Consider the following 16662-nt stretch of genomic DNA (forward strand, 5'->3'; position numbering starts at 1 on the left):
CACACACACTCACACATTCTTCCTGAGATGAGAGGAAGTCAGCTTCTTTCAAGCGATGCTATCTTAAAGCTTTGAGGACCTTCTGGAGTTTAGGTCTAGATGCCCATTCCTGTTGGAGAACCAGACATTTCCTGTCTGATTCTAAAGCTGGATTGTAACACTGCGGGGTGGGTGTGGGGTGGCAATACAGAGATGACAGTAGAAAGTATCCCTAAAGAAAAAAAGCCACAGTGAAACCAAACGTCCTAGAAGAAATCCTTTCAGAGTTGCCTAATAGTTCATTCTCTGTTTAAATTCATTCCACATGAAAATTTTTGTGTTAGAGGAACTCTGTTTTACTTACATCTGATTCCTTGTCCTTTAGTTTGTCAATTAAGGCACACAATAGGGACACTGCTTTCTGATTGCTGTGTTTGAAGGGCTCGGTTGTAGAAAGCACCCCCATTTCCCCCCTCCCCGCCCCAGCCCATTTAGGGGGCTGTTCAGAAAAAGCCAAAGAAAAAGAGAAGGTGGATTTAAGGAGGTAACTCTAATGCCCGGCTGTAACTTCACTGAGACATTTTCAGAAGGCATCCCCAAGAAAAACGTTCTATTCATAAATCTGTTTCTGATTCCTCTGCGCAGTTCCAGTCCAGGTCTTGGAGTCTGCCCTTGAGGGGAATGTCCGTGACTTGGGTCAGTACCTTTCTGGCCTGGGAATTTCCAGGGTGCAGAAAAAAAGTCCACGAACTGAGTCCTTGCTGCTCCCTTCCTGCCTCCTCTGCCCCTCCTCTGTGCCCACGCAGCCCCTTTCGAATGAGAGTTTGACCGTGTTCTGTATTTTAGAAAACTGTTCCTTAGCTTCCCCCGCCCCCATCCCTTTCTAGAGCAGTGAGCAGCAAGCCAACGCTATAAAGGGGGCCGGGAGAGGGGCTGGCTTCCTCCAGCCAAGAGGTCAGACACCGAGTTCTTAGAGAAAAAGGCTGCTTAACTGCTGCTGCTGCTGCTTATCATGTAACCTCAAAAGGAAACTGATCATCTTTCTCATGCTCTCACGTACTTGGGTTATTATCGCTGATTACAGCTGGAAACAGTTGATTTGCCTTTACGTATTTGTATGACTTGACTCTTCAAACACAAAGGTATATTTTTATTATTTGATATTTAGTATGAAAAAGTCTCTTAAATGATGATTTTTTTTTCTTTTTCCCATATCCAGATTCTTTACTTTGGAGTCACTTTCTGATACTTGTTTGGGGGCAAAATATTAGGGGGCAGGTATTTTGGGAAAGGACAATCTGGGATGTCTTTTTAGCTTGGTAATGACTATGAATTATGTCTGTTCTTTTTGAAGCCAGGAAAGACTAAGATGCTGATGGAGGAGGGGGATAGAATGGGTAATGAAAGTATCATAAAACTAATGTACAAACATTTAGTTAGCCAGTGAAGTACAACTATGATACTCCTGGGTAGCAGTCTCCCAGGAGGTTCGAGTGTGGGTTTAGTGGTATATTTCTCACCAAGGGTAGGCATAGAGCTATATCTTTATGGAAAAATTTTTCTGAATAGGTCAAAATGTTGTATAGTATGTAATTCTTAAGTTACCTTTGTAAAATGAAAGACACGCATTACCAATTTTATGAATGAAGGAAACCTTGAAGTTTGATAACTTGGCGGTTCCTTCAGATCTATTACACTCTGGGATTTTGTATGAATAAAAATGCATTTCTAGGTAGGATGGATTGAGAGTCCATGAGGATTAGTGAACTGGCTGGCCATCATGAGGTGGGGTGTCTCAGAGGATGACATTTATTACATAAATTTTAAGCACTTGGTAATATATATTCCCTCACTTTAAATCTGGCATCTAAAGAAATACATTAGTGATCAGGTGGGATAAATTTTTGTTTTGGGTTTTTTTTTTTTTTTTTTTTTTTCCTCTCTTGTCAGTAAGTTGTTTAGACAGTAGAAGGAGAGAAAAACTTCTGAGGCTTATTCACCACCCTCCACAATCCTTGCGGAGAAGGCAATGGCACCCCACTCCAGTACTCTTGCCTGGAAAATCCCATGGATGGAGGAGCCTGGTAGGCTGCAGTCCATGAGGTCGCTGAGAGTCGGACACGACTGAGCGACTTCACTTTCACTTTTCACTTTCATGCATTGAGAAGGAAATGGCAACCTGCTCCAGTGTTCTTGCCTGGAGAATCCCAGGGACGGTGGAGCCTGGTGGGCTCCCATCTATGGGGTCGCAGAGTCGGACACAACTGAAGCGACTTAGCAGCAGCAGCAGCAGCCACAATCCTTGATAGAGATCAGCCACACAGATCATCTAAATGTTCAGATGACCCTAAAGTCTGTTTATTTGGCTTCAGAGCACAGTGTCTGGTCCACACCTCCGCCCCCCACCCCATTATAATATCATTTGCTTTGGCTAAAGACACAGTTGGTTAGGGTACAGGGTACAGATGCTATAGAAGAGACAGTCTGGGAAGAGTTAGCACAAGAAGTGGGCCCACAGGGGTTCCCTGGTGGCCTAGTGGTTAGGATTCCAGGCTTTTAATGCCGGGGGGTGGCGGGGGGGAGCCTCAATTAAATTCCTGGTGGAGGAACTGAGATCCCTCAAGGTGCACAACACAGCGGAAAAAGGGAAAAAAAGAAGTGGGTGCACAGCAAAACATCATGGTCAGCGATCAGCACTATATCCGTCCTTGCAGGGAGGTGATGACCATGCTCAGCACAAGTTAGTGGTCCAACTTCTGACCTTTCCTCATTGAGGCAAGCCTCTATCATTCTGTTTTGTCCTGAAAGGAGTCCAGAAACAAACAAAAAAAAGTCCTCTCAGACGTTAAAGACCTGCGGAGAGCCCTGCTGAGAGGGAAGATGTTCAAATGATTCTGGGATCCAGGGTGAACTGCTCCTGAGAAAGCCATTTCCCTTTGGCTCTAAGCTGACACTGATCTGGTGGCCTCTTGATTTTCTCCCCAGGTTAACAGGAAGATCAGGAGGCTGGCTTCACCTTTTGGCTTTCTTGGCCTGATGCTGAACTCCTAATGGTGAGAAAGGTGGATAATCCTCATTCCAGATGTTACCTGGGTCTTGACTGATGTAGTCAAAGTGGGCAGTGGGATGTTTTCTAAAGTTCCTGTGATTCTTGGATTTTTGAACTTGCCTCAAAGTTATTATGAACTTTTTAGGCGTTTTACTGTGATTTCTTGTGAACTAAGATTTTTTTTTTTTTTGGTGGTTCAGCATCTTTTTAACCAATTTGAATTTCCACTATTTTCCACGAGAGGAGGACTCATGCATATATCTAAGAGGGGAATTCAGCTCTCTGATGACTGGCAGTTTCAGGGTTATGTAATCTCAGACTCAGAGAGTACCATGCTCCATACAGTTTTGGTGAAGCCCGTCATTAGAGCTAGCATACGTGGTTTCTGATTAAAGCACTTCCTGTTCCTTTAATTTGGGACAGACTGTGAGGTAAAACACTTTCCTTCCAAACTAAGTGAATGGAAGTATTTTACTGCTTCTTGGGGGAAGTTCATGGATAGGGAATTAACATTTATTAAACACTCATTTAGGGAGATGACCAACAAGGTCTCATTCAACTATCACAATGGCATCTGAGGTAGCATCAGTAGCCTTATTTTATAGGCAAGGAAAGTGAGGCTCAGAGGGATGGATCATGGATTCAGGGTCACCCAGATCCTAAATGGAAGATCTTGAGTTAAATCTGAGGGACCTTGTCCCCACAGCCAATGCACCAGGCCACTGGGATATTAATGGAGGAGCAATGGAAAGACATCAACCTCTTTCCAGAGTCCTGACTTCCAAGGGTCCTTCCTTTTCCTTCACTCATACCTGGCTGCCATCCACTCCCTGTTCAGATCTAACTGCTCATTAGTTATGGTAGTTGATCACTGCCATGACCCTTTATGTTTTAAGAAGACCACAGGAAAATCTTTCAGACCTCAAAGAGCAAAGCAATAGGGTGGAACTGATGGAAGTGGTTGGACTACACTTTGGAGAGAGGCAGCGTCTTACTTATTGAGCCATTTTTGGACACAGCAGCTGGAACTGTAAAGGAAGTGGAATCCAGCTGCTTGTTCACGTTGCTCCTCTCAGGATGCTTCCTGCCCTGCTGGAAAGCTAAGGCTTGGATACTAGTCATACTAGTCAAGCTAGTCATACTTCTGGTGAAGGGCCCTCTGTTGCTGCTTCTGAAGACAGAATCTGCAGGCACCTGGCAGATCCATTCACCTGCTCTCTACCATCCCTGCTATCATAGAGTGAGTTAACTCCCTAAACTGACTTCTTTGTGTGTGGGGGTAGCCCCCAGGATGGAAAATTCCATGCTTTGTATCTGTTTTTTCTTTTTTAATTTTTTTGCCTGATTCTTTTCGATTTTGCTTTTTCTATAGGGTCCATAGTATAGGATGCTTGGTTGCATGCTAAGTTGCTTCAGTTGTGTTCTATTCTTTGCAACTCTTTGGACTGTAGCCCACCAGGCTCCTCTGTCCATGGGATTCCCAAGGCAAGAATACTGTTGTGGGTTGCCATGCCCTCCTCCAAGGGATCTTCCTGAACCAGGGATCAAACCTGCATCTCTTATGTCTCCTGCATTGGCAGGGGGATTCTTTACCACTAGTGCTACCTGGGAAGCTATAAGTATAGGATGAGTGGAGTAATAAATAAATCTACTTGGATGGTTAAAAAATAAAATGCTGTGATTAATGGAGGAAGAATTTCAATACCTGTCTTTTAAGGCAGTGTTTCTCAAACTTTAATGGTGTGTAAGAATTACCTGGCGATCTCACTGAACTACAGATTCTGTTTCAGGAGGTCTGGAGTGGAGCTTGTAATTCTGCATTTTTTAAAAGTGTGGAGTACAGTTGTTTTACAATGTGTGTTAGTTTCTATTGTACAGAAAAGTGAATCAGTCACATGGACATATATATCGCCTCTTCCTTGTATTTTCTTCCCATTTAGGTCATCATAATCTGTTTTTAGTCTCTGCTTTCAATTATTTTGGGTGCATACCCAGAAGTGGGATTACTGGATCATATGCTAATTCTGTTTAATATGACCATTTCTATAGCAGCAGTACCAGGATGTTTTTTAACTCATGTTGTGCAGTGTTTGGCCAAGGGCAGTGAATATGACAGAAAGGGATATGAAGTCCAGAGTAAATAATCTTCAGAATAATTCAGCACCATGACTATTACATCGACCTGTCCAACACACTCACCCTTGCATGTTCACACATTACAGTGTGTGTGCTTACAAACAAGTGCATGGCTGGGGATTTAATACACATGGATCAGATCTTTTTGCGAATGTGGACCACTTGAGTGGAATCCTATGTTTAAAAGAAACCTCAGAAGGCTTGTGGGAGATTTAAAAGGATCAGAGCTACAAAGGCAATCTACAGATGTGAATGGAGACTAACCCAACTGAGGGTAGGAATTACAGGAGTTTGGATTTTCATTCTCCTTTCCTTTATTCTATCTCCTTCTCTCACCTCTGCAGCATATGTGTGCAGTCACTCCATGAATTTTGGTTGAACAAATAAACCAGAATGGAAAGAAAAATGAAATAATTATTTGTTTTCTAACCTGTGAAAAACTATTTTGAAGGCTATAAGAACTTGCTATTTTATACCTCTGTCCAGGGTAAAGGAGGTGGATTTAATTAGGGGTGGAAGACAAGGGTTGGAGATATGGAAAATGAGCCCTAGGCAAGGCTGCTGAATTTACCCTTGGCATCTCTAGTGGCAGAACAGAAGAACTAGAACTATCTGAAGGATGGCAGATGCTGATGTACCTAATGTCAAAATCTAGGGATGGCCCAAGATTGCAGCCAAAATGTTTGTAGCAGAAGGAGGTAGAATGTTTGACAATATTTGCTAAAGAACATGCAGTCTTCATCCCGTTCCTCACTTATATGTTTGTCAATTATCTGGGTTTCATGTCATTCATCTTGTGGGAGAGCTTTCTTAAAATGAAAGATAGCCTTTTTAAGAAAGCCTTTTAAGAAAGGTTACTGTTTATATCTTAGTGTAAATTAATTTTGAAACCCCTTCTTGACATTTTACTGGAAGGGGAGGGCTCCGAGACTGCCCTGATCAGATTGCAGATATGGGGTGACATGCAGCGGCAGGAGAACATTCACTCCGATGTTCTCAGGTGGCATCCTGTCCTCTAGGCTAGGGCTCCAAGTTTGACTCCATGAGTCTCCTCCTCCATATTCTCTTCAAGTTGTGCTGGTGGTACAAACAGGCCACCAGCCTATCATTGATTGAATGATAACCAATCAGTGGAGCCTTGGAGCTTTGAAAAATGGGTATCAACTACAACTATCACAATTGAATGCATGCTATGTGCCAAGAGTTGTGCTAGGCATGTCGTGTATACTACCTCATTTAACCTACCTGCTGGCTGAATTCAGGGATGTACCCATTTTATGGATGAGAAAACAGAGTCATAGAGAAGTTAATTAAAGCTTCGTGGCTATTAGGTAAATGAAGCTGGGATTTGACTTGAAGCAGGTTTGTTTGACTTGTGCTTTTAAGCAAGGGGTGAAGAATATCACAGGCAAGAATTCTAGCTTGGATAAAAGTCTGGGATGAATTAGTGTGCTGTTTTCCAGCATCATTTATAAGGACTGCATGTTGAGTAGTAGACAGATGTGTGAACAGATAGTGTGCATTAGTCTGCTTGGGCTGCTGTAACAATACTACATCCTGGGCAGCTTAAATAACAGAAATTCATTTGCTCACAGTTCTGGAAGCTAGAAGTCCAAGATCAACGTGCCAGCGGGTTTCTCCTGAAGCCTCTCCCCTTGGCTGGCAGATGGCTGCCTTCTCATGTGTGCATGTATGGCCTTTCCTCTGCACACACATCCCTGGTGTCTCTTTCTCTTTTAACAAGGACTTCAGTCAAATTGGATTAAGGCACATCCTAATGGCTTCATTTTAACTTAATTATCCCTTTAAAGGCCCTTATCTCCAAATACAATCACACTCTGAGGTCCTGGGGTGGGGGCTTCAGCATAAGAATTTGGGGAGTACATAATTCAGCCCATAACAGATCTGATGCAGCTGGATTTTGAAGTGGATGAAAACCAGGCCTAGGGATTTGGTTTTGATGTGGGAGGTCATGGGGTCCAATTGTGGTTGAGCAGGGCTTTCCCAGACAAATTTCCAGCTGCTCTTCAATGTGATACTTGTGAGAATGAGGACTATAGGACATGTGGGGAATATTTGGAGAATGAACTATTGGTACTTTTTTTTTTTTTTTTCCTACAGTGGAATGAAGGAGCAGAAAGAGTTGAAATATTAAGTCCTCTAGATGTTTCCAGAAAACCGATGAGAGTCTTGGTGAGGGCTAAAGGAGCCAAGGGGGAGCTAGGTTGGTTTTAGTTTTGTTGATTTAACTCTTGGCATCATGGATTTAGAACTCAGAGATGAAGTTGGAGCTGGAGTTAGGAATCCAGAGTTTTTAATACAGGTCAGTGTTGACCTGTGGAGTGGGGAAGCTTGCTCAGAGTTCAAAACAGACAGGAGACAAGAACTCTCAGATCTCAAACTGCTTTGTTGTCACATAGATTTGGAGGATAATACAGAAGTTTTCCAGGACCTCTTTGGCTAAAATAGCATCTCTCTCTCCCTTTGCCTTGCTATGTTTTTCTTCATAGCACATTATCACAGTCTGGCTTATTATTCAATTTTTTCTTTTTTGGTTATGCCACATGGCTTGTGGGACCTTAGTTCCCTGACCAGGATGGAACCCTGGCCCCCAGCAATGGAAGTTTGGAGTCCTAACCACTGGACAGCCAGGGAATTCCCCTTTATATTTATATAGCTGTTTTATTACTGTCTGTCTTTTCCAGTAGAATGTAAGCTCCATGAGACCATAGGCTATTTTTGTCCAGGAATGAATTCTTAGTACCTGGAAGAGGGTTCAGAACATTGTAGGTGCCCAATAAATATTTGCTGAAAGAAGCTATAACTAAGTTAAATTTCATGTCTAATAGAATTTAAATTGATGACAGATTGCTAAATATTGTCTTTTTATCTCTCCTTAAAATATTTTTCCTTAACAAGTATCTTTAGATAAATGAACACACCGGCACATATATTTGAGAATCTTAATTTTAAACTGTATAGTTTAAATTTTTGTTTTGTTTCTGTTTGTGTTTATCCTTAAATTCTACTTTCCCCAAATCATGATCATGTAGTCCCTTCTCTGCAGTGGCATCCCTTTATGAGAAAGTAGGTGTGACATTTTTTAAAAATCCAAGTGTTTCAGCAATCTGGTTACTCTTATCAGATTATCTGTTTGCATCTACTCTCTCTGCTGTAATTTTCATAGAAGGTTACTTGTGGAGTCTTCTGTCATCATCTCTTTTCCTTTTACTCATCACACCTGTATTTAAAGATTCATCTCTTCGTGTACCTATGTAGGTGTCAACAGTCTGTTCAAACTTAAGTCTATTGCCTTTCTGTACAATTTTCTCCAGAAGGCCTGCTGTTTTACAGTATTCTGTCTCATAAAATATAGGTCGGCTAGGCATTTAAACCAAGTCCAGCTTACTTCTCTTTTCTAAGAAATCATAAATCAAAGGTACCTGAATCTTCTTGTATTCTATACAGATGTGAAGTCGCTCAGTCATGTCCTTTGTGACCCCATGATCTGTAGCCTACCAGGCTCCTCCATCCATGGGATTTTCCGGGCAAGAGTACTGGAGTGGGTTGCCACTTCCTTCTCTAGGGGATCTTCCTGACCCAGGGATTGAACCCAGGTCTCTCACATTGCGGGCAGATGCTTTACCGTCTGAGCCACCAGGGAAGTCTTATTAAATCTAGTTCCTCTTTTTTAGGTAGTCTGAGTGGTATAAACGGCACTAGAATTATTGGGTAAAGTAATTTAGAGCGATAGTTCTCCAACAAATCAGGAATTCTTCTATAATGGTCTATCAAAATCACTGCGGAGGTGTTTTCAAGGGCCATGCAACCCCATTTTGAAGACTAGTTTTCAGAGAACACGTTACTGGTGTGAGTATAGCCTACCTCTCAGGTGTGCTGGGAAAGGAAGGGGTTGAGAATCAAAGATTCTGAAGGTGAAAACATTCAATAATAGTAGTTACTCTTAATAGTATATAAAAGTATTGCTATATTGGGTCTATGATTATTTTTTATTTTGCAGGGTAATGATGTCTTTCCCTGACACAGTCTAGGTTAAAGTCCTCTTCTCAGTACTTAAACATTTTTATAATTAGTCTTTCTATCTGGTACATACTATTGTCCTTGTTATAGAAATTCAAAATAAATCCCTATAAACGTATGTGAAAAAACCAAGCCCCCAACTCTTTCCCTCCCCAAAGCCCCCAAACTTTAAGTTTTAAATTCTGAATCAAGAGTTCTAGAAGTAAAATTCTTCTTGATAAAATTCTTCCTCATTGAAGACCCTAATCTAATTTGACAGATATGTGTCACCTGTGTTTAAAAGGGAAGAGAAGATTATGGCCATGAAAATTTTTAAAAAGATAAGTCAACATATAAATCAATCCAGTCAACATGTTTATTAAACAGCTGTGTACTGAGCACTTAGAAGTATGGTATCCTATTTCTCTATTAACAAGGCATTATTAAGCTCAAAGTATCTCACCTTTCAAATTTAGCCTTTTCTTCTAGGAAAAGAGAAGGTTTAAATCATTACCTAAAAGAAAGTGGAATAATGTTTGGGAGTTTCTTAGCTTCACATCTTTGCAGATGCACATGGGCCAATACCTTACACAAAGGAAGAGTGAAGGGTTTTTCTCTCAAAAGCCTTCTTTGCTTAATGACTTCAGATTCCAAAATGCAACTATGAAACATTCAGTTCTTTGGGCTGAATTATCTTCAGATCTTTTTTTCTCTTGAAAAAGTAATTATTCCCATGAAAGGAAACAAAGTTATTTATTTATATTACAATGTGAATCAGTTTATCAGGATTTTTTTTTAATTTTTACTTTATATTGAAGTGCCATTGGTGGCTCAGATGGTAAAGAATTGGCTTGCAATGTGGGAGACCTGGGTTCAATTCCTGGGTTGGGAAGATCCCCTGAAGAAGGGAATGGCTACCCACTCCAGTATTGTTGCTTGGAGAATTCCATGGACAGAGGAGCTTGGCAGGCTACAGTCCATGGGGTCGCAAAGAGTCAGACATGACTGAGCGAATTTCACTTCACTTCATCATTTCAGGTGTACAGCAAGATGATTCAGTTATCAGCATTTTCTTTAAAAAAAAAAAATTATTTATTTTTGGTTGTCATGAGTCCTTATTGCCTCGTGGGCTTTTCTCTAGCTGCAGAAAGTGGAGGGCCACTCACTCTGTAGCTGCAGTGTGGGCTTCCTATTGTGGTGGTCTCCCCTGTTGTGCAGCATGGGCTCTACAGGGCCCGTGAGCCTCTGCAGTTGTGTCATGTGGGCTCAGCAGCTGCAGGCTCCAGAGCACAGGCTCAGTAGTAGTTGCACAAGGGCTCAGTTACTCCTGGGCATGCGGGATCCTCCCGGACCAGGGACTGAAACCATGTGCCCTGCATTGGCAGGCCGATTCTTTTCTACTGAGCCACCAGGGAAGTCCAGTATTTTGTTCTTAAAAGCTGAGCTAACTTCCCAGAGGATGGAAGGTTTTTTGTGTTTTTTTTTTTAATAGTAGGAGGAGGTATAGGGAAGGATAATTCTGGACTATGTGTTACTGTCTGGAGTCTATAGATTTGTGCAGGAAAAGAGTAGCAAAAAGGAAAATGGAGAGGAAAAAGGGGAGTTTGGCGAAGACTTCTTTCTTCATCATTCTGTTTCAGGCAGTTCAGATTTTAGTAACTTTAAAGAAGGCAAGAACAGACAATAGTCCTACATCCGCTATATATGATGGTGGTTTCTTTCATATATGTGGAAATGAAATATCTGAGTTGTCGACAAGGCAGAGAAAGCAGAAGCAACCACAGAACTGGTAATTCTCTGTCCTTTTAGACAAAGCATACCTTATATTTCTATTTTGGATAAAGTTCTATTTTCTGTGTCTGTTTTGGATAAAGTTCATTATTATAAATAGAAACCAGGAAACACCCTCATGAACTGAGAACAATTTACTCTACAGGTGAATTTTAGGAGAGCGCACTTGTATTATGTGAGTCTGGATCATTTCTTATTAGATATTATAGTATATCAGGTGAGCCCTTCAGACCAACACTGAGCGTTACTCCATCGTACACAGCAGATAATTTTGCCCAAATCATACACACATTTATAGCATGTGAATATCTCCTCAAATTCAATGGAAAAACATTTCATTTCTCTGGAAATTAAGTGTTAAAGGGGAATACAAATTTGTTTCATCTTCCAGTTTACATACTGGAATTTCACTCTGTTGCTGGACTGGAAGGCATTTCAGGGTATTGTAGCACTGCTGTGATTCAGCCTCTGTTACAGGTGTCTACATTTACTGAGATGTTTAGCTGGGTGGCCTGGCTTTGCACAAGTAGCCTGTTCTGCCCATCTATCAGAGACCAGGCCTTGGGTACTCACTGGAAAGCAGTAGAGTTACTTTATATCATGGACTTCGTAAGTGTTCAGAAAATATTTGTGAGACAAAGTGGAACATGGCACCTTTTATATATGCTTTATGTAAGAGAAAGCCCCAGGGAGATGTCTCCAGAGACACTCCAGCATTAATTTTTCCTTGACACAATCAGTGCATAATATGCAAAGTTGTGTGTACTGTACATACGGTACTTAGAGGTGTTCCAAATTCATTCTGTCAGCACTGACGAATGTTCCAAGATGTGCAAATGTTTCACTAATTCATCCTCATGATGATTAGGTTACTAGACAGGTAGATTTGCCTGCTTTGAGAAGTTTCCTCAAAGGAAATATAAAGGTGTACTATGTTTTGCTATCAGATGTTAATAACTTGCTTCAAACAGGATCCAGGAAACTATCTTCAGAGCCAATTTTTTCATCTTCCCAGGCCAAAAGACACAAAATAGTGTTATGTCATTTGTAAGGAAGCAACTTGTGGCTCTCCATAACTCTAGCTCTCTGGGCCATAGCCTGGTATGTCAGATGCTATGGGTGATCTATTGGGAAGTATTATGAGTCTCAGTAGAACTGAGTATATGTATCTCAGTAATAGTATCTGAGTATATGATACTACCAGATAGAATGTTCATGTTTCTGGATGTAAGCTCCATCAAGACAGGACTTTTTATTTGATGCACCCAGTGCCTAGAAAAGTACCTTCCATTTAGAAGGCAGTCTCATATTGAAGGATAAATGAAAATATAAAATATATGGTCTAATTTATTCCTCTGCATTAAAAAATCTATTGAATGCCCAGAAATTTAGATGTTTCTTGAGATGTTCAAAAGTGTTTTACATTGATACAGAGATAATACATTGCTATTTTTCAGAGAAATCATTAAAAAAATCACCATATTAGATAATATGATATGTTTTGAAAACTCCTGAAAACATTTTATGTTCTTTACAAAGTTGATATGAACCAAAGAATCCTGGGCTAAGACAGCTGAGTTTTTTAAATTTGGAAGATACCTGAAATAGTTTTATAGTAATCCAGGTGCTGAGAATGAAGGGGCCAAAGCATCTATTTTGATGTCTGTGATGTTGCACAAAAGTAATTTTGGAAGCACTTACATTTGTTTCTACCAATCAATTAATGTACTGTGTAACAGGTTGTTGGCTGCTTACAAGGGATACATGTCCTGGGAATTTATAGTGGAACAGAAGGGACAGACTCACCCAAATGGATGATTTCAGCACAGCTTAAGAGCTGTGTTGTAGCTCTGCGTGGGGGTGCAGAAAAGGGGTCTTTATGCCAGTCTGGGAGTGAGAGTGAGGGTGGGAAGGAGGGAAGGTCAAGGAAGGCTCCAGGGGTGTTGGATATTGATCTGAGTGTTGGCAAAGATGAGTATGAGTTGGCCAGGTGAGGAAGAGTAGAGCATTTGTGCAGAAGGGACAGAGGAAGCAAAGTTCCAGATCTGTGAGCGACTATATTCAGTTTGGGGCTTCCCAGGTTGGCTCAGTGGTCAAGAATCTGCCTGCCAATGCAAGAGCGTAAGACACTCAGTTGTGTCTGACTCTTTGTGACTCCATGGACTGTAGCCCACCAAGCTCCTCTCCCATGGGATTCTCCAGGCAAGAATACTGGAGTGGCCAATGCAGGAGACACAGGTTCAATCCCTGGGTTGAGAAGATCTCCTGGGGTAGGAAATGGCAACCCACTCCAGTATTTTTGCCTGGGAAATCCCATGAGGAAATCCCAGACAGAGGAGAGATTTGTGAGCAGGGCAGGGCTTGGACAGCTGCCATCCTAAGAAGACTCAACTCAATGCTAAAGACGACTGGGAGCCATTTGAAGCATCCTTAAGTGGAATAAAGAAATGTTTAGATTTGGGTGTTACATGGCATGCTGATAGCAGTCTGGAGGATGGATTTTAGGTGGACAACGCTAGATGGGTAATCATTTGGCTCAGGTGAGAGACAAAGTCCTGTCTTGGCCAGTTTAAATAGAGATGAAGAAGAGAGGAATGTTCCAGAGTCAGGTGTTCAACAATTATTTGTTCAATATAGAACTATTATTTTGAATGATATATTGCCTACATCCTACTAATAAAACAAAAAACCTTTACTTACTAATTTATGTTAAAAACTATAATTTCTATACTAGAAAAAAATCGTATTTTAAAAAATTATTTATTTATTTATTTTACTTTTGGTTGTACTGGGTCTTCACTGCAGTACACAGGCTTCTCATTATGGTGGCTTCTCGTTGCAGAGCATGGGCTCAGTAGTTGTAGCTGGTGGGCTCTAGAGCACCAGCTCAATAGGGGTGGCACAGGGGCTTAGTTGCCCCATGGCATGTGGGATCTTCCTGGACCGGGGATCGAACCCATGTCTCCCGCATTGGCAGGTGGATTCTTAACTACTGGACCACCAGGAAATTCCCAAAACAGCAGTATTGTTTTCCAGTTTTGTAAATCTCTTAAGGTCTGACTTTACAGAAGACAGAGTCTCATAGCTTTCTGCAGTTATAGAAAGGAAATTTTTCCTCATACAGCTATGTCGTTGGAAAAGGAAGAAATGTTTTAATAGTCATTTCAGGTAATTGTAGATATTCTTTTTTAATATTATACCAAAATAAGTGGTAACTCCTTAAAGGATAAATGCAATGTGGAATCTGAAACCATATCATGAACCTTTTGTACTCTGATACAATTAATATCCATTGGTCTTTCTTTCACCTTGAATGGATCTTTTACCCATGTGTGATTTTGTAAGTTTTGTAATGACAACTTCCATTGTTCATTTGGAAAATATTAGTGTATTGAGTTACGCAAATTTTGTAATGTTGTCACCTTTCATTATGTAATACAGAAAAAATTGTATTTGTTAATAACATATCACTATTGACCTCATCAAAAATGTCTTCAAATATTGGGAAGTTCTCAAGCTCAGGTTGTTAGAAGTTTCCCAAGTTCTAATTTTCATTTGAAGGCTTGAATTTTATCACTGGGAAAAAATACTGTCAGTTGTTTCTTGACAGTCTTGCTTTGTTCATAAAGAAAAAATCTGACAAATACCCAAATCTCAATAACCTGTTTGTCAGTCAAGAAAAATTGGTGTTCCATGTAAAACAGTGACTAATTAGCTCTCAACTCAAACAGTATTTGATTAGAATCAATGGCAATGTCATATCATTTCATTCAACGTAACAGACCAAATGCCTTTCCAGACAACTGTCATAAAATATTAAGGATACATGTATTTCAAGGGTCACGGTTTTTTTTTCATGATCTTATTTTTATTTAACATACATAGTACATGATGTAAACGACTAGCATAAAATTCATAAAAATCCAGTTACCCTACGCATTATCAGTTTACTCCTGATACATTCTTTCATTTTCTCCTTAGTATCAGTGTCCTATTTTAACACTACATTGTTTCTGCTAAGCACTTTAAGAGGCTTATCTTTTTTTAGGAATACTGCCCCAGTCTTTTTTTTTCTTTCCTAATATCATAGCAATAGCTATTTTTATCACTGTCTTGCCCATCCTAACCTTCCTCACACTAAAGCAAAAATATTTTTAAATGCTAAAAATGCATAAAATACTGAGCTCTAATACTGTTTGTCATGTATATGAACCTACTACTACTCTGTGTTGCCATAAAAGATATTTATAACCTACTGCACCAGAAGGAAATGGCAACCCACTCCAGTGTTCTTGCCTGGAGAATCCCAGGGACGGAGGAGCCTGGTGGGCTGCCATCTATGGGGTCGCACAGAGTCGGACACGACTAAAGCGACTTAGCAGCAGCAGCAGCAGCACCAGCTGCTACAGATGTGACCAAGGCCAAGTGTGCAGTGTAGCCCAGGGCATCTGTTTTAAACTGACTGACCTAAAACATAATCATAGCTTGCTGGTAGAGCTACATGAATAAATACTGCTATGAAAGGAGTCGTCTGAAAACAAAAACAAAAGCAAACTAATTTGACTAGTTTTATCTTTTCCCAGCATATAAAACAGTTATAACACTATTTTTAATGTTTTTCCTATGTGAAATTTCAAATAATTACATGTAAACTTACTGGGAAGGGAATTATTTAAAGGTGGGAAAAATAGAGGATAAGTTTAAAGTACAATTAAAAAAACATAGTAACTGCTGGATGTACAAAACACATTTATGGGAGAAACAGTGGGAAATAAAGCAGAGCACACACTTCTCCTCTTCCCGCCCAAGTTTTAATAAAGTTAGTATTTATTATTGTTTCATCTATGACTCCTTAAATGAAACCGGCTTCTCCCCACTCCTTTTTTTTTTTCTTTTTCTTTGCAAATGGGTAGTGGTGAAGAATACAATGTTGACTAGTTCATTTTGTTGTAAGGCACCATTAATTTTACCCACCATTGCTTTTGTACCATCAGTCCAAATGTCAACACAAATGTTCCAGGATAAATGATGAAATTAAAAAAATTATCGTATACTTCAAATGACTCAGCACCTCATGTTTGTTGTCATCATGTGTTTATATGAAAGATCTTTGATGATTAACTGGTGCTGATTCCTGATGAATACATTCAAGAGAGCAAGTCCAGACAGTTGGCAGATCTGTCCATTTCTAAGACAAAAATGCAGTTCTATAGAAAAGGATCAGTCTGCAGCCAGATCTTTAATTTGATGTTACTGTAACATTGGAAAGTGGCTGTGCCATGGTTTCTTTTGCTGACTTCTCATCTAGAAGGCACTCAGAAAGCTAAACTCCCCCAGGCGTTATTGTTCTCTCATTTATTCAGCCAGTGCAGTTATAATAACTTACTCTATAAGATACTTCACTGGCTTTTTCTTTTCAGGTTTGAAGAGCTGCACCAAATAATTTTTGGCTTTTCAAAAGTTTATTACCTCCACATTTAAAAAGCCAGTGCTTCTTTTTAAAACCCTGAATGTCTGCTCTAAAAATAGTAGTACAACTTAACTGGCACCACATTACTATGCAGAATGCTCTATCGTATAAGACACAATAAGGCAAATTATTAACATCTATAAAGTCAAAAAAAGGACAGCACCATCAAGTGTTTTGTTTTGTTTTTTTAACTTACAGCTCCTTCCAATTGCTTTGG

General features: G+C 40.2%; 1 protein-coding gene across 1 annotated transcript in view; it reads left to right on the forward strand.

Annotated features, from left to right (window-relative positions):
• Positions 1 to 948: 948 nt before the first annotated feature.
• The window catches only part of NFKBIZ (NFKB inhibitor zeta), a 31430-nt gene continuing 15716 nt past the window's right edge, over positions 949 to 16662 (forward strand). Inside the window, exons 1-2 of the mRNA XM_025283226.3 lie at positions 949 to 1121; positions 2965 to 3032. The gene's annotated coding sequence lies outside the window, so the exon portion shown is untranslated. The remainder of the gene's footprint in view (positions 1122 to 2964; positions 3033 to 16662) is intronic.

Source organism: Bubalus bubalis, chromosome 1, assembly GCF_019923935.1.
Source record: "Bubalus bubalis isolate 160015118507 breed Murrah chromosome 1, NDDB_SH_1, whole genome shotgun sequence".
Classification (NCBI taxonomy): Eukaryota; Metazoa; Chordata; class Mammalia; order Artiodactyla; family Bovidae; genus Bubalus; species Bubalus bubalis.